This window comes from Oncorhynchus mykiss, chromosome 17 (genome assembly GCF_057628025.1).
Source record: "Oncorhynchus mykiss isolate SJ-2025 chromosome 17, ASM5762802v1, whole genome shotgun sequence".
Taxonomy (NCBI): domain Eukaryota; kingdom Metazoa; phylum Chordata; class Actinopteri; order Salmoniformes; family Salmonidae; genus Oncorhynchus; species Oncorhynchus mykiss.
This window is the reverse complement of record NC_143038.1, coordinates 20,859,653-20,882,973: the sequence shown is the minus strand read 5'-3', so window position 1 is coordinate 20,882,973 and position 23,321 is coordinate 20,859,653. Positions and strand designations below refer to the sequence as shown.

At 40.7% G+C, this 23,321-nt stretch overlaps 1 protein-coding gene across 3 annotated transcripts in view; it reads left to right on the top strand.

Annotated features, from left to right (window-relative positions):
• Positions 1-6,010: 6,010 nt before the first annotated feature.
• Positions 6,011-23,321, top strand: part of LOC110493893 (cadherin-22) — a 307,060-nt gene continuing 289,749 nt past the window's right edge. The window contains exon 1 of one of the 3 annotated variants that reach the window (XM_036949887.2): positions 6,011-6,287. The gene's annotated coding sequence lies outside the window, so the exon portion shown is untranslated. The remainder of the gene's footprint in view (positions 6,288-23,321) is intronic. The other 2 variants (XM_090205033.1, XM_021568462.3) reach the window with 2 other exon arrangements.

Genomic DNA, 23,321 nt, shown 5'->3' with positions numbered 1-23,321 from the left:
GAAGGTTTTGACAAGTTTATCAAGGCATTCCGTGCCAAGAGGGTTGGCTTCATCCTGTGGGGAAATTGGGTCTGGAAGGCCAAGAGGAGAAGCCAAGCTTTGGCTTTGTTTGCAAAGAGGCACCATATCACTCTGTGCCAAATGGCAAAGAGGAGAAGACTGAGGGACACATGAGGGAGGCAAATTCTGAAACCTCCTTTCGTCTTCACGCCTTTGAGTACCGAGCTCCGGTTGGGTAGTCACCCTGTAGCACATGACCGTCCTGGAATTCCTCCAGATTGTACCTAAGGGTGGTATTCTGCTGCATAGCAGAGTCCACTTAGGCGCTTAGATGACTGATTTTAGACACGTGAGTGTCGCACTTGCTCCGTTCGGCCTCATACTTATCTGTCATGGTTTGCACGTCTTGAGTACGGAGCGAGAGATTCAGTGATTAGATTTCCTCCACTTGCTTAGAAATCAATATTTCCATCTTCATCACCTGAGTTCTATCATCATTAATTTGGTCAGCGACTTCAATGAGTTCTGCTGATTTGTCCTCCACCTTAGTCATTGTGTTCACTTACTGATTGTCTTTGGCCTGCAGCATTACGGCTGGAACATTATTGCTTTGAGTAAAGTTCATCAAAACTGCATGCAAGTTAAGCGCTCCTGTTTGTAGATAACTTGGCAGATTTATCTAGGTTGGAGTGGACTACCTCGTTTTTAGTTTTGGCTAAATCGAGTTGTTCCTGTAGAAGACAATTTTGTTGAAGAGTTTGTGCTCGGTCATCGTCATAAGTGTTTGCAATTACTTTTAATTGTTCCGTTTTCAAACTAGCAGAATGTTTTCACTTCCTAATTTTCTCATTAGTTGCTCGGTTCTCTCCACCTTTCCCTTCATATCAGCTATTTCTTGCACGTGCTTCTGCTGAGCATTGTGGTACTGGACCGATGCCAATCTCTGATGGCGATACATAAGGGCTAAAGTTGAGAGAACCTTTACAATGCCTGCTCTCGATGGTTGATTTTGGAGAGTGTTTTTTACCATTTCTGCTGTTTTTCCGCTAATGGCGTAGTTAGGGAACCACCCCCTCTGATAGCTTGCACATTATTAAAACATGCTGTAAAATGTTTTCAAAGTTTGGGTTTTGAGTCGTTAGAAGCTGCAAAGACTATTTTAATCTATTTAAAGACATTAATGAACCATCAATACTAGATCAGTAATGTGGGAGTTGGACATGAACACATTTTCAAGAGAAAATTTAATTGAGTAATCAATGTTAATAACCTCTTGGAACTACCCATCCCGGCTTTTGGCGGTAACATTCATTTGACTGCTAGCTAAAGTAAGCTGATCAGAATGGCTAACATATTGCATCTGAAACAGTTGGATTTTCTAGTGGATAAGGGATGGAAGACCAATACCTGATCTTAGGGACCAACAGTTGAAGTCAGAAGTTTACATACACTTAGGTTGGAGTCTTTAAAACTCATTTTTTAACCACTCCACAAATTTCTTGTTAACAAACTATAGTTTTGCCAAGTCCGTTACGACAACTACTTTGTGCATGACACAAGTAATTTTCCAACAATTGTTTACAGACAGTAGAAAGAGGAGGAAGGGAAGCGCTACTAAAAGGATCCCTTTCAATTCAGTTTTTAGGTCCTCTGTAGGGTTGAAGGTAAGAGATTGGTAGAATGCATCATTGTCTAATTGACGGTAGGCTTCTGTCACATATTTGTCATTACTCCACACTACTGTAGCACCACCTTTGTCTGCTTTTTTAACCACAATCTGTTCATTTTTGGACAATGATTCAACTGCATCCCGCTCTGTCTTAGAAAGATTACGTTGTGTTTGGTTGGAGTCAATTTTACCCTTAAACAGATTCTCCACATCAAAATTCACTTTCTTGGCAAATGTATTTAGTGTGGCATTTGAGGGAACAGAAACTGGCTGACCTAAGACACTGGTGTCTGTAGTTGGAGAGATGTTTTGCTTGTACCAGGCGTTCAGATGTAGAATCCTGTAGAAACTAAATAGGTCAAACTTTGTATTAAATTCATTAGTTGAATATGTGGGGGCAAACGACAGTCCTTTAGATAATACCCTTATGCAATCATCAGAAAGGGGTTCTCCAGAAATGTTGATCACAGCCTTGTTCTGGTCCTGCCCCGTGTGGTTGGATAGTCTTGATTTCTTCCTCCCCCTCCATGTTTGCATCCTCTCCTTCTCTTGTTGAGGAACCTGCGTGACTCCTCTTCCTGATCAAAAAAAAATATTGTGAGGAGCTGGCGTCTGAGCGTCTGTGGTGATCCTCATCGTCACTGCTTGTAAAGATGTAATTCTGAATTCTTGTGTGTTGGTTTTCTCCAGGCAAAGACCTTGCCATCTCTATAGTTTACTTCATCTCTTCTACATTTTCTTAGCTTGTCTTGTTTCAATATCAGAGTGAATGAGTCTACTTTCTCTTTCAAGATCTCATCACATTGTGCTTCCTTTCTTTTTGAATTGTTTACAGACAATTGTATGCGTATAATTCACTCTATCACAATTCCAGTGGGTCAGAAGTTTACATACACTAAGTTGACAGAGCCTTTAAACAGCTTGGAAATTTTCAGATAATGATGTCATGGCTTTAGAAGCTTCTGATAGGCTAATTGACATAATTTGAGTCAATTGGAGGTGTACCTATGAATGTATTTTAAGGTCTACCTTCAAACTCAGTGCCTCTTTTCTTGACATCATGGGAAAATCAAAAGGAATCAGTCAAGACCTCAGAAAAAAAATTGTGGACCTACACAATTCTGGTTCATCCTTGGGAGCAATTTACAAATGCCTGAAGGTACCACGTTCATCTGTACAAACAATAGTGCGCAAGTATAAACACCATGGGACCACACAGCCGTCATACCGCTCAGGAAGGAGGTGCCTTCTGTCACCTAGAGATGAATGTATTTTGGTGTGAAAAGTGCAAATCAATCCCAGAACAACAGCAAAGGACCTTGTGAAGATGCTGAAGGAAACCGCTACAAAAGTATCTATATACACAGTAAAACGAGTCCTATATTGACATAACCTGAAAGGCCGCTCAGCAAGGAAGAAGCCACTGCTCCAAAACCGCCATAATAATGCCCGACATCGGTTTGCAACTGCACATGGGGATTTAGATAGTACTTTTGGGAGAAATGTCCTCTGGTCTGATGAAACAAAAATAGAACTGTTTGGCCATAATGACCATTGTTATGTTTGGAGGAAAAGGGGGATGCTTGCAAGCCGAAGAGCACCATCCCAACCCGTGAAGCACAGGGGTGCCAGCATCATTTTGTGGGGGTGCTTTGCTGCAGGAGGGACTGGTGCACTTCACAAAATAGATGGCATAATGAGGAGGAAAATTAAGTGGATGTATTGAAGCAACATCTCAAGACATCAGTCAGGAAGTTAAAGCATGGTTGCAAATGGGTCTTCCAAATGGACAATGACCCCAAGCATACTTCCAAAGTTGTGGTAAAATGGCTTAAGGACAGCGAAGTCAAGGTATTGGAGTGGCCATCACAAAGTCCTGACCTCAATCCCATAGAACATTTGTGGGCAGAACTGAAAAAGCATGTGCGTACAAGGAGGCATACAACCCTGACTCAGTTACACCAGCTCTGTCAGGAGGAATGGGCCAAAATTCACCCATCTTATTGTGGGAAGCTTGTGGAAGACTACCCGAAACGTTTGACCCAAGTTAAACAATTTTAAGACTATGCTACCAAATACTAATTGAGTGTATGTAAACTTCTGGGAATGTGATGAAAGAAATAAACGCTGAAATAAATCACTCTCTACTATTAGTCTAACATTTCACATTCTTAAAATAAAGAGGTGATCCTAACTGACCTAAGAGAGGGAATTTTTACTCTGATTAAATGTCAGGAATTGTGAAAAACTGAGTTTAAATGCATTTGGCTAAGGTGTATGTAAACTTCCGACTTCAACTGTACATCAAAGGAAGGGGCAAAAAAGAACATAATAATTTCAATCTGAGTGGTATCAACAGAAAGTCTGGCTCTGTGGCTGCGCTGCTGGCAGCCAACTCTCCTGCTCTCCCTGCCTGCTGTTCTCCACCAGCGACAGCGTGTGGACAAGATCTGGTTACTGCGACTTGAGCAAATTGCCTATAGCACTCAACAAGTGTTAGAAATCGGTGTCTCACATCCAAAGCCAGATGGCTCTTAAGTCATTTGGCAGCTCACAGATAGATCTGCCATTGAATGAACAATGGAGATTGAACATCAGTATGTAAGTACAATGCAAAGGTAAAAGAGAATAATGACATTTTCCCCAAAAAACTTGCTCATTTATGCTACATCATGCTACCTAGGTAAAGAGGAGTTGGCATTTCGTGGCAACGATGAGTTGAATGTGAAACTATTACATGCATTTGCTGAAAAAATGAACAGTTACCAAGCCATTTAGAGACCGCGTGTTTGCTTTTTGCCCATGGCCTATGATGGAATTTTCAATGAAACTTACACGCTATTCCGTGACCTGCAGAACAAGGTGATGGATATGGACTTCTGTCATACCGGTACCAGTGACACAATGAAAGCACTGGAACAGCAGTGACAAGACTGATAGTTTATATGAGAAAATCGAGCAGAAATGCAATGAACTGGGCCTGGCAGAAAGCAAAACTGGTAAACAGCCGATCCGGGGGGGGGGTGGGGGCTCAATAGAAAGTGCCTACCTGGCCTCAGACTGGACCGCTCGTCACTGCACTGTTTCAACACCTCGCTGAGAATAATGGAATATTCAAGACATTTTCTTAGTCAGCGTTTCTAATAACCAGAATATTTAAAGATCTGGTAACAGCAAGAGAGGTGGCACTAGTAGTACAGTAAAGAAAGGTACTTTTACTTTTGGATCACAGGAAATCTTAATCATCTACAGATCATTGACATGTGTTTCATTTCTTTGAAAAACAAAGTATGTTGAAAATATTGTTGAAATAAACTGGGATTTTGTAAAGACATTCTTTTGTGAATACATCCTTTATTAAAATGTATATATTTTTTATTTGCTCATCTTTTCTTACTTTTTTAACTCTGCGTTATTGGGAATGGGCTTGCACTGTAAATAAGCATTTCACGGTAGTCTACACCTGTTCTATTAGGTGCATGTGACAAATACAATTTGATTTGATTGGCTCTTATTTTGTTGTAAGATAGTATTCTTGCAAGGGTCTCTCCATTGTCTCTGCTGCTTTTACAGTTGTCCTTTGTGTGACTATCTATATCAGGAATAATGTTTGAGTTGCTCCTTACTGCATCCCTCTTTGCAGATGTACCTTTAGCATGTGTGACCATGCTGAGCTAAAGCCTTAGAACAGGAATCTAAGTCTTTAGGTCACTGGCAATGTAACTCATCATGTAATCTCATGCACCAGACACTTCCTCCCAAAAATGGCTTTTGTTAATCTCATAGTAAGGTCAGGAGATAGTCCCAAAACCAATAGAAATTTGGGAGAAAGTCCAGATAGTCATTGGCTCAATCTCCCATCAATCATCTCTGACAAAACCTTCCCATATTGTTAACAGTAACTATGTTTATGTTTCTCCTGTATGGGTTTATTTAATGTAATGTAAAATGTAGCTAGCTGCTTGAGTCCATACTGTCATGTATTATATAAATTCGTTTTCCCCATTAGTGCAACACACATTTACCACCGATTTGAACTTGTATAGCCAGCAGGGCTGTCTCTTACACTGAAAGATAACTTCTAGATTATCATTTGGCCTCTCCAATTTGGGAATGTTTTTCTAGCACATCACACGTGTCTGGTTCCGAGCCATGCCTCTCAGTTGTGTGATTCCCTAAGATCAAATAATGACAAATACTTTACTTTTTTGTCTTTAGTGTTCTAGGTTTATATGCACCATGGGCAATCAAGGCCTACTCATCAAAAAAGAGGGGGGGGGGTGTCTTTTTTTAAATACAAGAATCAATGGTTTATATGATGCGGCAAGGCTTATTCTCACCATTTCTCTTTCAACACTCTCTCTCTCCCCCTCTCTCACTTTAATTTTCAAGTTCTCTCCATCGCCGCAAGAGGCTTTTCTTCTGTTCTCTCGAAAAGGGCACTTAGATACCAACGTGGTGGCAGAGAAGAGAGCGCTTCAGACTGTCCGCGCTGCTCCTGCTAGAACTGCTCCTCATAGGGGATCATATATTTTCGAAAAACACAAGTCGGATAAAAAGGAACAGTCTCTCCCAACTTGCTACCCGAGTCTGCTTTGACATTTTCCCACGTAAAAAGGTAGGAACATAATGTTTGGTCTACTTTTGCATTTATTTTGGACATTTATAACCGTCTGTAAAGAGCAACTTCAGTACGAGCTCTTTTCCTTCCTCAATGTCTGTATTCAAGGGAAAAGAGGGGAACTAAAATTCTAAATTGGAGAGTTTCCTATGTCGACCGACCAGAGTTAACCGACCTGGAAAGTTATCATGGATATCATCTCATTAGTTATGCGCTATTAACGATACAATTAAACCAAAGGCTGAACTTGTTGCTATTTGCTACACTGATGAAGGCGGATAGATATCTCAAGTGAAATATTGACCGTGCATAATGTTCGGTCTTCATTATCTGAATCATCGGTTTACAGTGAACTTGTTCGCTGCTTGTTTAAAACATAATTATGTCTGAAGATATTTGAGAATATGTATATGTTTAAATAAAAAAGCGTAATGTGTTGCGCAATATGTATAGGCTATTTGTTCTTGAGCTCAATGATTGCGCATGGATTTCGGGGAATAAAAGTAAAATAAAAAATAGTTCAAATGCCACTTTACTTTGGGAAATTAGCTAGGGCATTGCGACAAAATCACTATTGCATAGTAGTCCTACGGTAGCCTATGCGATTACATTATTGTATAGATTGATAGCCTATCGACTTCAAACCCAATAAGGATATGCACTGCAGATTTTGATTTGCGCTAGGTAAGGGGAGAGAACGAAATTATACACACTTTATGGAGCGACTGTTAGTTCACGGCATATGTGTTATTGTCTAGAAATTATTTTGTATTGGAATTGTTTGTTGGCGAATTTCTCACATCCTGAAAACGAGTGGAGTTGACACTTGATGCGCGGACTCCTGTGTGCATGGAAATTGGACGTGTGCATTAGGCTACCCGTTGCATGGCTACCCGTCAAAGCAGCATATTCACAATGTATTATTATTATTATTAGTAGTAGTTGTAGTGGTAGTAGTATGAGTATACCTCCAGTTATAATGTGATGGAATATTTGATGTATAAAACAACACATCTCGGTTATTTGCTATCTGCGTTTCTTTGTTTGACATTTCACCCAAAACTGGGACCATTTGTATTAGTTAGACTATATCTTATGGTTTACCATGTGACTCTTCTATAGCATACATCAGAGGATGTTTTATATAGACCTACTCAGTCATAAATGATGAGTTTTATATACATTTTTTGCCTTTCTATTGCCAAGTGCATCCAACATATGCTGTATAACTCTGGATAGTTAGAAATCAATCAAGAAAGTATTGATTGAATCCTGAATCATTTCATAATCTGTAGGCCTACACCACAATTCCATTGTTCCATGAATGTGCTTACATATCCTTCAGAAAAGTACTGTGTTGTAAGGAGATTTATTGTGTCAACCACTCCAGAGCTGGTCATTCAGACTCATAATGTTTATGACCTACTTTGCAATGTTTTGCATTTTCCTTGGGGTAAATGTTGATTTGTCTCGAAATGTATCAACTAACTGTATCAAGTAGTTTTCACAGACTCTTATCTCTGATGCAAGTCAAGTATTGGCTGCTTGGTGTGCGCAGCCCAATTATTTATTATCTTGCATTGTTCTTGACCTTTCATTGACCAAACCATTTATTTTACAGCTTACCATTTATCATGAATAGGCCCCTATTCCCTTACTCTCCCAATGAAATACAGCCTGCTTCCAATAAGAGGAACCAATGTAGAGGTATTAGAGTCTGATTTGTGATGGGAAGGAGGGGGGGGCTATGTACGTTTTAAATCAGGTTCTTATTTTCTGACCTTGCTGGAGGTCAGAAGTGTCTGAGTTGAATCCTAGAGAGCTTTTGGGGGCTGCTAATTTTCACTTTTAGGCTACCACTCAGCCAGAACTTTCTCTCACCATCCAATCAATGGCTGTATTAATACAATTAGATGTTGATCCACAACAATAATCAGCAGACTCTCAAAGGTGGTGAATCGGTTTTAGCAGGGGCACAACTTTGGTTTTAGAAGGGAGAGGGGCATATATTAGGTGCCTTCGGAAAGTATTCAGACCCATTGACTTTTCCCTATTTTTTTACATTACAGCCTTATTCTAAAATATATATATTTTTCATCAATCTACACACAATACCCCATAATGGCAAAGCAAAACCATTTTTTAATGTTGCTACTGTATTAAAAATTTAAAACAGAAATGCATTATTTACATAAGTATTCAGACCATTTGCTACGAGACTCGAAATTGAGCTCAGGTGCATCCCGTTTCCATTGATCATCCTTTAGATGTATCTACAACTTGATTGGAGTCCACCTGTGGAAAATTCAATTGATTGGACATGATTTGGAAAGGCACACACCTGTCTATATAAGGTCCCACAGTTGACAGTGCATATCAGAGCAACAACCAAGCCCTGAGGTCGAAGTAATTGTTCACAGAGCGCCGAGACAGGATTGTGTCGATGCACAGAAGGTTACCAAAACACTTCTGCATTGAAGGTCCCCAAGAAGACAGTGGCCTTCATCATTAATAAATGGAAGAAGTTTGGAACCACCAAGACTTTTTCTAAAGCTGGCTGCCGGGCTAAACTGAGCAATCATGGGAGAATGGCCTTGGTCAGGGAGGTGACCAAGAACCCGATGGTCACTCTGACAGAGCTCTAGAGTTCCTCTGTGGAGATGGGAGATCCTTTCAGAAGGTCAACCATCTCTGCAGCACTCTACCAATCAGGCCTTTATGATAGAGTGACCAGACAGAAGCCACTCCTCAGTAAAAGACACATGACAGCCCGCTTGGAGTTTGCCAAAAGGCACCTAAAGACTCTCAGACCATGAGAAACAAGATTCTCTGGTCTGACGAAACCAAGATTGAACTCTTTGGCCTGAATGCCAAGCATCACGCCTGGAGGAAACCTGGCAACATCCCTACGGTGAAGCATGGTGGTGGCCGCCTCATGCTGTGTGGATGATTTTCAATGGCTGGGACTGCGGGACTAGTCAGGATCGAGGCAAAGATGAAGAGAGCAAAGTAAAGAGAGATCCTTGATGAAAATCTGCTCCAGATCGCTCAGGACCTCCGACTGGGGCGAAGGTTCACCTTCCAACAGGACAACAAGCACACAGCCAAGACAAAGTAAGGGACAAATCTCTGAATGTCCTTGAGTTGCCTAGCCAGAGCCCAGACTTGAACCCGATCTAACATCTCTGGAGAGACCTGAAAATAGCTGTGCAGCAACGCTCCCCATCCAACCTAACAGAGCTTAAGATGTTCTGCAGAGAAGAATGGGAGAAACTCCCCAAATACAGTTGTGCCAAGCTTGGCGTCATACCCAACAAGACTCGAGGCTGTAATCGCTGCCAAAGGCTCTTCAACAAAGTACTGAGTAAAGGGTTTGAATATTTATGTAAATGTTATATATTTTTTTTAAATCACAAAAATCGCCAAAAATGTCTAAAAAACAGTTTTTGCTTTGCCATTATGGGATATTGTGTGTAGATTGATGAGGGGAAAAAAACAATTTAAGCAGTTTTATAATTTATAAGGCTATAACGTAACACATTTTGGATCAAGTCAATGGGTCTGAATACTATATATATTTTTAATCCGTTCGGATAAACACTCCAAACTAGAGGTTGACCGATTCTGATTTTTCAACACCGATACGATTAATCAGCCGATTTTTACATATACATTTGTAATATTGACAATTACAACAATACTGCATGAACACTTTTATTTTAACTTAATATAATAGATAAATAAAAATCTATTTAGTCTCAAATAAATAATGAAACCTGTTCAATTTGGTTTAAATAATGCAAAAACAGTGATGGAGAAAGTAAAAGTGCAATATGTGCCATGTAAGAAAGCTAACGTTTAAGTTCCTTGCTCAGAACATGAGAACATATGAAAGCTGGTGGTTCCTTTTAACACAAGTCTTCAATATTCCCAGTTAGGAAACGTTAGGTTGTAGTTATTATAGGAATTATAGGACTATTTCTCTATTTCCCATTTGTATTTCATATACATTTGACTATTGGATGTTCTTATAGGCACTATAGTATTGCCAGCCTAATCTCGGGAGTTGATAGGCTTGAAGTCATAAACAGCGCTGTGCTTCAAGCATTGCGAAGAGCTGCTGGCACACACTGGAAAGTGCTGTTTGAATTAATGCTTACGAGCCTGCTGCTCTCTACCACCGCTCAGTCAGACTGCTCTATCAAATATCAAATCATAGACTTAATTATAATATAATAAACACACATAAATATGGGCCTTAGGTTAATATGGTCAAATCCAGAAACAATCATTTAGAAAACAAAACCGTTACGTATTTTATAGAACGGGTGGCATCCATAACTCTAAATATTGCTGTTACATTGCAGAACCTTCAATGTTATGTCATAATTCTGTACAATTCTGGCAAATTAATTATGGTCTTCACACAGTTCGCAACGAGCCAGGCGGCAAACTGCTGCATATACACTGACTCTGCTTGCACAGAACGCAAGGGAAGTGACACATTTTCCCTCGTTAATATGGCCTGCTAACATTAATTTATTTTAACTAAATATGCAGGTTTAAAAAAATATACTTGTGAATTGCTTTTAAGAAAGGCATTGATGCTTATGGTTAGGTACATTGGTGCAACGACAGTGCTTTTTGAGAATGTGCTTTTTAAATCGTCACCCGTTTGGCGAAGTAGGCTGTGATTCGATGATAAATTAACAGGAACCTCATTGATTATTTGCAATGCAGGACAAACTAGTTAAACTAGTAATATCATCAACCATGTGTAGTTAACTGGTGATTATGTTAAGATTGATTGTATTTTATAAGATACGTTTAATGCTAGATAGCACCTTACCGTTGCTCCTTGCTGCACTTGCGTAACAGGTGGTCAGCCTGCCACGCAGTCTCCTTGTGGAGTGCAATGTAATCGGCCATAATCGGCGTCCAAAAATGTTGATTGCCGATTGCTATGAAAACTTGAAATTGTCCCTAATTAATTGGCCATGCCGATTAATCGGTCAACCTCTACACCAAACAGCCTACCCGACCGCTCGGAGGAGTCCACAATGTCCTAAAGCACATTGTTTCCTCGATTAGTCACTTTCCAATGATAAAGCTGGGGGGGACAAAATATAATTTCAGAATGTTTGGGGTTGGGGGGAGGCATGTGAATGTTGCGTGCCTGGGTTTTAGTAACTATAGGTAACACTTTACGACGAGGGTGCACAAAGGGGTGTTTTTTAAGAATGGCTCTATATTAAGAGGACATGAATATTGCGTCACTGTGTATGCATGTAGGGTACGGAAATTGTCTTTTCACTTCAATACATGTTTACCGCATGCTAATAACACATGTTTACCGCATGCTAATAACACATGTTTACCGCATGCTAATAACACATGTTTACTTCATGGTAAACAATACATGTTTATTCCGAATCTCAGTGTTGCAAAGTTTACTTCAAGCTGTGTCTGCTTATTCAAAGCTATTAGTATTCCAAGCACAGTTTGCCAAGATTCTTAATTGATAGAATCACATACCGGTAACTTGGGAAGTAGGAAGAATCAGTGGCAATTTTAGCATGTAAATCTTGGTGTGGCAAACTCCCCCCAAAATATTTTGATGCATGCCAGCATAGCCACTAAAGAGCACAACACAACACTAAGCAATTTTATTATTTGCACTGTAACGGTGACAAACGGTGCCCACAAACTGTTTGGGCTTGTATAAATTATTTTTAGCACCATGGAGTGAATCTGTACCACTGCTACACCTGGCTACCAGCGGAGCCTTTTCTGGCCTGCATAATTCAGCCTCATTAACTGCCTTTAAAAAAAAACAAGTCGACTGATATGGCTTACTTGCTTAAACAAATGTGGTTTCTACTGACAATTGAGATGTACAAACTATGTCATAAGGGGACGACGAACGGATAAGAGTCAATCCGTAATTTTGATTATGACATCAATGAGTGAGCTAGGACGGACGTAGTCAATATAACTATTTGTTCAACAATTCAGAACATGTGCCGTTCTTACAGTATTCGCCATGTACCCAAAGTCTGAACCGTCGGATAAATAAAGGGGCTTATAAGCAGACAATGAAAGCTCTTACAATATTCAATGATTACATTTCTCTTAAACAGGTGTCATGATGTTGGCCTGTTGGGGGAGATTTATGACCCCCATAAATACCTTTCCCTTTTTCTCACTCTCTATTCTAGAGAGGGACTCTGGAAAGCCTTTGGTAACATTAAAAGATGGGAAACGGAACCATATTTTGGTAATCCAACCAGTTGAAAATATGCGTTGGTACTTAATGAATATGATGTAGGATACGTTGTTGTCTGAGAGATAACTGATGATAGGACGACAAACTGTATCTTGGAAAGTCTACACATTCTAGTTATCAGATTCACATGGAATTGTTGTGCAATTTAAATGTTTAAATGTAATTTTAGCTTCTAAATGAGAGAATTGGTTTTCATGAGTGAACTATGCTCAACTCAGTGGCCCCGCCCATGTGAACAGACATTGGTTGTATGCTATGAAACACAGCTCTCTCTCCCAACCCTACATAAGCCCCTTTACGAAAATTTAACTTTCTGTTCCAAGGACGTGAGGACTTGTGAAAAAAGGACAAGATCACCAACAGAACTAAGCCAACCTCAGCTGAGCTCTCTCTAAGCCAACCTCAGCTGAGCTCCCACGTTTACAGCTGCCAACCGCAGCTGTAAACGTGGGCTTGTAGAGGACGGACAGAGTATCCATTCTACCATGCTCCAGATCACCACTAGACATTCTTCAGAGGACAAGAGATCCATGCTGGACAACCCAGCCTTCTATCTACGACCAATCGATCAAAGGGCAGTTCAGAGTAAATACTGTATTTATTGCATTTTCCTTTTTCAAATGGGCAGTTATTTAGAATGCATAAGATACTGTATTTACGATAGCATTGCTTCTTCCTTTGTTACTTTTTCTTCCCGCCCTTTTTCTCTCAAACCCAACCCCCTTTCTTTGTGTAACCAGCCGTCATATCTGTTTCATCCGCTAAGGACATTTTCCTTTATGATAATTAGTATTCAATGTATGATCCATTCTGTGTAGATGTAATTCTGTGTTATTATTTAGGTATTTAGTAAATAAACAATTAAACCAAAATTTGTATTGCTGATTCAACTTGTTAGCCAGGGTTCGTGAAGATAACCAAGAATTTACAACTTTCAGATGAGACTGAATAAGGTGACGATTAAATATTGACAGGTCTTTAGGAGTTATTCGGAAGATAACAACTCTAAAAACATTATTTCGTGGTGCCCCGACTTTCTAGTTAATTACATTTACATGATTAGCTTAATCAGGTAATACTAATTACAGATAAAATCATTTATAGAATGTCATATCATTTAATCCGGGCATAGCCAAAGACACGACACAGGCTATAGGCTACGTGTGCACCACCAAGTCAGAACAGTAGGCTAAATTATGAGGAGGAAAGGGACCAAATTATTAGGGTGAGGCACATGGGCTACTAACAGCTTACTAAACAACATACACTTAGTATTCCTTTCTTAGCTACAGTATACAGATTAGGCTCTCACCTGTCCTGAATGACGGGTTGCCACTGGGAAGAATGTATGCAGCTCACTTGTCATGGTATTATCTACATATTAAATTTGATTATTTCCAATACCAGTAGTGACTGTACGAGGATAAATCAGGTGACATCATAATGTGGTGTATAATGCGACACAGTATTTGCGAGCAATGGGCTCCCAAGTCGAGACAAATTGATGTTGTCTATTACATCTGACACTGTCATATTCTATTATAGCTTAGGACTGCTGTAAGTAGTATGTACATTTCAAGGGTCAAATGAAACCCTTATTGATTTATTGTTATTTATGTACCTCCCCTGAATGCATATCTGGCTTCTCTGGGGGCAGCCTCCTAGCCGATCCTAGACACCCACCCAACCCTGGGATAAATTGTTGCGATGAAGCAGTCCACCGTTGTGGGACATTGATTACCATTTACCAATCATGGGTATAAACCTCAGCCAGTGGGGGAGATGAAAGGAAGGAAGGGGGGGGGGGGGACTGATTGATGTAGCCGCTAGGGTTGTAAAGATGACAGACGGGTTACAAACGAGAGAGGATTAATGACTGGAGTGGAGACTATTAGGTTGTTTAGTTGTTCTGGGCTCCGTGCATCGGTTAGTTCATCTTCAGTACTCCACACTGCTCCACACCTGCTCCAGTGTCTCTGGCCCGGGACCAGTGGGTGATCGGCTTGTATACTTCACGCTCTCTGGGTTATATTCTTACGCCTCAAGCACACTGATAGTGCCATTGCATTTTGGTACACCGGAAGTATATTCATTTCCAATGGAATGCTGCGTTTTGTCTTGGAGCATTGCGTTGCAAAAGCAGTTGCAGTGCGTTATCGAACGTATGAGTAAAACTGTAGGCATTGACAGACATGGTAGCAGAAAGTGAATGTGCATGTTTTGAAATCAACATTTTGACGTCCATATTGTTGTCTATCCTATTAACATATAACCAAATCAAACACATAATGGTCATATTACATTTACATTGCTAGCCCCCGTCGTTTAGTAAGATGTGCTGAATTTTCATGGTCAGAAACATAATTGTAAATGAAAGAATGTAATGGCGCAAACTGGCAACTTTGCATCTTTGTAATAGCAGCACTGAGGCCATTTTGCCAAGACCCACCTGAATCTCTCTGAAGTGCTCGTAAGTGCTAGAATGATGCTGAAAGCATCAACAAAATAACATGATTTTGCCATTGTGTTTATTCTGATCGTTTCAATAGGATGTCGTGTGAATTTTCTATGATTATCACCAAGCTGGGTGTTTCCAGAGCAATTTAGCTTTTGTGGAGGACATTTGGCATTTGTCAGAGAGAGCAGCAGATTGAAAATTGACGCTTTGCTTGTCTCACTTTGCTAGTATTTTCATCTGCAACTGTTTATGATAAAGGCGGCTTAGGACAAAAGCGTTCCGGTGTCTAAGTGTCATAAAAAGTGGTTATTTGGCAAATAGCTGTTTTAAAATGTGGTATCTGTTTTATATGATTCTAATTTCAGGGTGAGTTAATAAATCAAAGGCCTGTTAGCTTTACTTAGGAAAGCAATTGCAAATTGCAATGATTAGTTTGCATCCCAATTTCAGGATTCAGGGACATGAAAATCAAGTACCATAGTTTCAGAAGATCGAAAAGCCTCGTAAGCCCCCCTGGTACAAAACTGACACATTTTAAGTTTCTGAATTATGCATTGGTGGCACATTCTGGGATGGTCATAAATTCTGTTTCAACAGTAGTGGTGGGATCATAGGACCCCCAGGTATGCACAGACTCACTCATTCACACATTCTGTGGTGGTCATACAGTCCATTCAGCCTGGGGTTTGCCTGCAAACAGATAGTGGATAGATAAAGTAGAAGGCTTGCTGTTAGGCTGAGACCTTGGGCCTAATGCTAGCCCAGTGCTATGCCACTGGAGCGAGAGTCACGCCTGCTTTGGCCTCTGGTTGCCTATGTAGACTGTCTGGGTAGCTGCTGGTCAAATCGCATCCATCGCCAACTCCAGTCCTGGCCTGACCACTGAAGCACTGCTTGCACCTCGAATACAGCAGGAAGTCTCTTTTAGAATGACCAATTTTACGAGTTTTCATCGCAGACCAGGGAGACAACGACTATGATGCATGGTGTGTTTTGAAGATGATGGAGATATAAACTTCTCGGGAGATGTGTTTGGAGCGTCTCGGCCTAGAACGCTACGAACCGGAACCTAGCTCTCATGGTGTTTTTTTGTTGTCTAACTTGGCTTGGAACCTTTCTCCTGTAAGACGATGCATTTCTCTTTCTATGTCTGTGCTATTATTTGCCTAGCTGATCGTTGCTGCTTGCTCTAAGGGCATGACACATGATCAATGGCTCTCATCACAGATTACAGACAAGAATCAATCAATGCCGTACTAACAGACTTGATCACACCACCTAAAGTTGCCAAGTCCCCCACTCAGACGGGTAATGGATAGTATAGAATTATTACTAATTCCTGAGGGATTTCTTGAAGTACTACACAATTGATTGCACAGTACAATGTTGTTATTTATAAAGGCAATGTTGAAGTCCGGTGCGGTTGACCAGCTCGGCAGATACAGTGATGTTTCAGCTTTCAGGCTAGAAATAGTCTCTCTCGTACAGCTTCACTGTATATCAGATCTTTATACAGCCCCCGTGGTCCTCATACCTCTCTCACTCTCTTTGTCTCTCTCGGTCCTTCTATCACTTTCTCTTTCCCCTGTCTCCCTCTCTTTCTGTCTCTGAAATAGATTTATTTTTGTCTCCTGTAACAACCGGCAACATTTGCCCTGCCCAGGGTCTGCCCAGCTCCGACCATCGTTTTTCTACCTAATGACCGTTAAAGGTGTCATATTGAGTCACGGTCATGACATATGGAGGTTTAGACAAAAGCACAATTTGTGAGGAGTTCTGCTCTGGCCCTACACAAATGCATTGCTTTTCCCCATTCAATCTCAGAAGTCTATTCAAAAAGAAAGCCCCACAGCACATTGAGTTGCAGTTTTTTGATGATGCTTGTGTTGTGATACTTTGGCCAATGTTTTTGCATGTCTCTCAGCAGCCACTCAGTTCAGTCTTACAGTCTTTTCAGTCTTACAACCTGTTAACACAAGTGTCTCAGGCAAAACTTCATATTTTGAATTTCCTATCAAAATATGCTTAGCGTAGGCACATACAGTATCAATGAAGATTTGATTAAACGTCATAGACCATTGGATTTCCCCTGTATGTGTTGTAATGTGCTACAAGTTATGCCAGTCCACAGAAGAGTAAGAGAGCCTACCATTTAAATGATATTTCAATACAGATTGCTATGTCTCTAATCAAGATGGGCAACACAGGAATTTGATCACCTCAACATTAGATGGCTACAGGTTTTATATTTACAGTAGTTCATGCACTAGTATGAAAAACCAGTGAGTGTGTGTGTGAGCGATTAGGATAGAAAGAGAATCAAAGAGAGTGATTGTGCGTGTGAGAGATAGAAATGGAGCGAGAGACAGAGGGAGGGACAGAGGGAGAGACTTTGAGTGTGCGTGTGTGTTTTTCTCTCCCTACCCACTGTGGCAGAGGTGTGAGAGAGAGTGGAGAGAGAAGAGAAAGAGACTGAATCAGACTGGGCCCTGCTGCGTGGGACCGAGCGCAGAATGCTTCTGTTCAGCCCCAGAACTCTGGGAGGCAAGTAAACTAGAGCATCTGAGTAGCACAGTGAACAGGGTTAGGAAGCTGCTCAGTGCAACATGGCTTTGAAAAGGAATGCCTCTGGTGGGCTGCGGGTGTTCTCTCCAAACTGAGTGTTGACTAGAGTCATATTGGCCCTAGTCGAAAGTACTGCACAATATGGGGAGGACAGATTTCCAAATTTTTAACAGAAGTTTACTTTTATATATACAGTATATATTATCTTTTAATTTAACCTTTATTTAACTAGGCAAGTCAATTAAGAACAAATTCTTATTTACAATGACGGCCTACCAGAAGGTAAAAGGCCTCCTGCGGGGACGGGGGCTGGGATGAAAAATACATAAAGAATATAGGACAAAACACACATTACGACAACAGAGACACCACAACACTTCCTTGCTTCCTGTCTGCATCTACACATAGAATTACTGCGATTTGTGTGATTTGTACTCTGTCATGACCAAGATGGAATTTACTTATCATGGGGTATAACTGTGTGTTGTAGTGAAAGTCAGGTTTCGAGACTGCGACCAAAACATTCTAATTTGCGACCCTTTGACTTGGCAGTGCAAAACCATTTTTTTTATTGGTCGCTAGGGTGCCAGTGATTTTTTTTTTTTAGCCAGTGACATTAGTTCAGTGTTGCATGTTATACTGAAACTTCAGTACTTTTTCGATAATAGAACATGAAAAACGGTTCGGTGCTAAAAATGTTGGTACTTTCCGTACTTCTGTCAAATGTGTCTTGCGTCGTCTATACCGTGCCTGCTCCATGCCTGCTCCACTTACTCGTTGCTAGCTCTAGCCGTTCCCGGGGAACCACTGCACTCACTGGGAATCAGGGCTGCATCATTTTAGCTCCCCAATCACTCATGCTGCACAGAAGTTAACACCCTTGAATAATGCAAAACGACATGTAGAAATGTTACAACCGTGTAACCGACGATCATGGATGAAGACCGTGAATAAAATTTAATAACCGCTCTAATGCACACATTTTATTGTATTTTTTTTCTCAATATATCCAATATACCCAATAGTAGTAGTGTACATTTATGATCAAATTAAATAGCTGTTTCTACCTCAAACTGTCTCCATCTCCTCTCTCCAATGTGTGCTCTCTCCTGGTACGGCAATTGCAACGTCCACAACCGCAGAGAGCTCACTGTTTTCCCTCCAGGACATCTACAGCACCATGTGGTACAGGAAGGCCAAGATGATCGTCAAGGACCTCAGCCACCCGAGCCACTCCATACAGAAAAGCAATATATGATCATATATTTCAAACCAATATACAGTGCATTCGGAAAGTATCCAGACCCCTTGACTTTTTCCTAATTTTGTTACATTACAGCCTTATTCTAAAATGGATTATATCATTTATCCCTTTATCAATCTACACACAATACCCCATTTGATAAAGCAAAAACTTTTTTTTTTGAAATGTCGCTAATTTCAAAAAATAAAAACTGAAAAATCACACTGACATAGGTATTCAGGCCCTTTACGCAGTACTTTGTTGAAGCACTTTTGGCAGCATTGCAGCCTCGAGTCTTCTTGGGTATGACACTACAAGCTTGGCACCGTAGGGATGGTGCCAGGTTTCCTCCAGACGTGTTGCTTGACATTCAGGCCAAATATTTCAATCTTGGTTTCATCAGACCAGAGAATCTTGTTTCTCATGGTCTGAGTCCTTTAGGTGCCTTTTGGCAAACTCCAAGCGGGCTGTCATGTGCCTTTTACTGAGGAATGGCTCCTATCTGGCCACTCTACCATAAAGGTGCTGCAGAGGTAGTTGTCCTTCTGGAAGGTTCTCCCATCTCCACAGAGGAACTCTGAAGCTCTGTCAGAGTGACCATCGGGTTTTTGGTCACCCCCCTGATGAAGGCTGTTCTTCCCTGATTCCTTAGTTTGGCCGGGTGGCCAGCTCTAGGAAGAGTCTTGGTGATTCCAAACTTCTTCCATTTAAGAATGATGTAGTCCACTGTGTTCTTGGGGACCTTCAATGCTGCAGAAATGTTTCAGTATTCTTCCGCAGATCTGTGCCTTGACACAATCCGGTCTCAGAGCTTCTACTGACAATTCCTTCGATCTCATGGCTTGGTTTTTGCTCTGACATGTACTGTCAACTGTGGGACCTTATACAGACAGGTGTGTGCCTTTTCAAATCATGTCCAATCAATTGAAAAAAAAAAATCACCTTTATTTCACTAGGCAAGTCAGTTAAGAACAAATTCTTATTTTCAATGACGGCCTAGGAACAGTGGGTTAACTGCCTGTTCAGGGGCAGAACGACAGATTTGTACCTTGTCAGCTCGGGGGTTTGAATTTGCAACCTTCCGGTTACTAGTCCAACACTCTAACCACTAGGCTACCCTGCTGCCCACAAGTGGACTCCAATCAAGTTGTAGAAACATCTCAAGGATGATCAATGGAAACAGGCTGCACCTGAGCTCAATTTCGAGTCTCATAGCAAAGGGTCTGAATACTTAAACAATTCATTTCTGTTTTGAACTTTTAATCCATTTGCAAAAAATAAAGAAACCTAGCACCATCCCTATCGTGAGGTATGGTGGTGGCAGCATCATTCTGTGGGGATGTTTTTCAGCGGCAGGGACTGGGAAGCTAGTCAGGATCGAGGGAAAAATACAGAGAGATCCTTGATGAAGACCTGCTCCAGAGCACTTAGGACCTCAGACTGGGGCGAAGGTTCACCTTCCATCAGGCCAATGACCCTAAGCACACAGTCAAGACAACACAGGAGTGGTGTTGGGACAAGTCTATGAATGTCCTTGAGTGGCTTAGCCAGAGCCCGGACTTGAACCTGATCGAACATCTCTGTAGAGACCTGAAAATAGCTCTGCAGCAACGCTCCCATACAACCTGACAGAGCTTGAGAGGATCTTCAGTGAAGAATGGGAAAAACTCCCCAAACACAGGTGTGCCAAGCATCATACCCAAGAATACTCAATGCTGTAATCGCTGCCAAAGGTGCTTCAACAAAGTGCAAAGGGTCTGAATACTTATGTAAATTTCCTATTTCCGTTTTTTTACGTTTTATAATTTAGCAATCATTTCTAAAAAAGTTTTTTTTTTCATTATTGTGTGTAGAATGAGGAAATAAAACTGTAATAATGTAATAATAATAATAATAAAAATGTAATACATTTTAGAATAAAGCTTCAACATAACAAAATGTGAAAAAAGGTAAAGGGGTCTGAATACTTTCTGAAGGTAATGCATGTATTATGTGTAGTGTTGTACAGCTAAGCCAGATTCATTCTCTTTAGACCACACTCAAATTTAAATCTGGCTGCGTAGGCTCTGCCCCAATTGATGAGCTCTCTGACACCTGCATGGCAAATGGTCCAGGAGCACAAGGAGACAATGGACAATATCCTAGGACTAGTCAGCCCCCCCGAGGGGACAACATGTTTCTCTGTTACTGTATCCAGATGACTGACTGTTGAATGAGTAATAATAATAAATGATATATATCTGAAACTTGTTCACTGAGGATAACTCTGATGCTAACCATACCTATGTATGATCTCTGTGGTTACTTGTAGCTGTATAGGGTGACCTCTGAATTACTGAGGTCCTCTCAGGAATTATGTCTTATTTACGCTGGTCTCATCCCCTTCACAAGCATTTAAATGCTGTGACACCCTGTGGAGATTGGGCCTTGGTGGTTAGGTTGCACTGTAAACTTGGAATCGTTTGATTGGTCAATGATGTTTGGTCTTGGGTTGAAAGGTACATCTTCAGATGTTATAAATGGAATTAAATGCCTTTGTTCTCTCTCTTATCCTGTATCCAGTTCATGGAGGAAGGTAGTATGACCCATTTCCTAGGATTCTAGACCTCTGGCCTAATAAGCATCTCTTTGTTCATGCTTTATATTGTAAGTTAACCTTAGAATCTACATGCCTAGAAAAATGCTTTGTTAATATCAGTATTTCCCCGTTCATTTTACAAAGTTATTAAATAATACTTGCTTTGATATTCACTTTTCATGACCATTCCTTGATTTTAGTCAGCTAAATGCATAATACTTGATTGCACATAGTTCAACTGTAGTCTCTTGCATATTGCTAATTATCTTTATGGAGTCAGATAAACATTTTAAGAGGCTAATTGCTTAGTCTTATTACGAGTCCCATCTGAGGTACCATATACACTCTATTACTGCCCATTACAGCTGTGTCGTTACGACTTTGGAGAGTTATTTATGACACATTGAACTTATTTAATTTGAACAATTCTCCGTGGCAAGGCTAAAAGGCGAGAATATGGGGAGAAAAAACTGACTGCAAAATCTGGTGAGTAGGTTATGTGCATTGATTGCAAATAGCATTTGACAGTGTGCAGGTATCATCATGATATTGTTTTAAAAATAACTAAGCAGTAAGGCCCGAGGGGGTGTGGTATATAGCCAATATACCACGACCAAGGGCTGTTCTTATGCACGACACATCGCGGAGTGCCAGGATACAGCCGTTAGTCGTGGTATATTGGCCATATACCACAAACCCCTGAGGTGCCTTATTGGTATTATAAACTGGTTACTAAAGTAATTAGAGCAGTAAAAACAAATGTTTTGTCATACCCATTGTATACGCTCTCATATACCACGGTTGTCAGCCAATCAGCATTCAGGGCTGGAACCACCCAGTTTATAATATGACTTATACACCGAGTATACTAAACATTAGGAAAACCTTCCTAATATTGAGTTGCACCCCCTCCCCCTCCAAGGTGTTGAAAACGTTCCACTGGGATGCTGGCCCCTGTTGACTCCAATACTTCCCACAGTTCTGCCAAGTTGGCTGGATGTCCTTTGGGTGGTGTACCATTCTTGATACACAAGTCTTTAAAATCCTTCTTTAGCCTGTTTCCTTCCCTTCATTTACACTGATTGAAGTGGATTTAACAGTGACATCAATAAGGGATCATAGCTTTCACCTGGATTCGCCAGGTCAGTCTGTCATGGTTCTTAATGTCATGTTCTTAATGTTTCGTATACTCAGTGTAAATGACTCATGGCAGAAAGAATGGTGAATATTATTCCGCAAGATTTTGAGATTTTACCCACAGTCATACAAACTCATGGAAACATTTTATGTCTCTGTGTGCAATTAGGAGATGATTGAAGTTAGCATATTGTTAGTTTAGCACAATTACTGGAAGTCTCCCACAGGAGCCAGCTCCTCTCAAAAACATGGAAATAGACCTAACTACTCCAAAGATGGGTGGTTGGTCATTTATAGTCTTACAAAACTATACATAGTAATCAGTATTTATTTTATATATTCGTTCATTTGACTGATAATCATAAGAAACGAGATTCTATCCACTTCCTCATTCTCTGTCCTGTTGGCCATATTGTATCTGTCTCGTTATGAGTTTGATGTAACTCCTTGTGTCTTCCAATGGTGGCTCCTTGCAGGGAGACAGCATTGTGGAGTTGGTCTGAGTCTGCTTGGTCAGTCATGGCCAGTTCGTATTATCACGTTTCAGGGAAGACCCAGATGCAGACAATGTTGAAGTAACAAAGGTTTATTACTAGAACAGGGGGAGGCAAAATTACAGGCCAAGTGCAGGCAGAAGTCAGTAATCCAGATCAGAGTCCAAAAGGTACAGAACGGCAGGCAGTCTCAGAGTCAGGGCAGGCAGAGGACAATAATCCAGGGTGGTGTGACAAGGTACAGAAATGGCAGGTAGGCTCAGGGTCAAG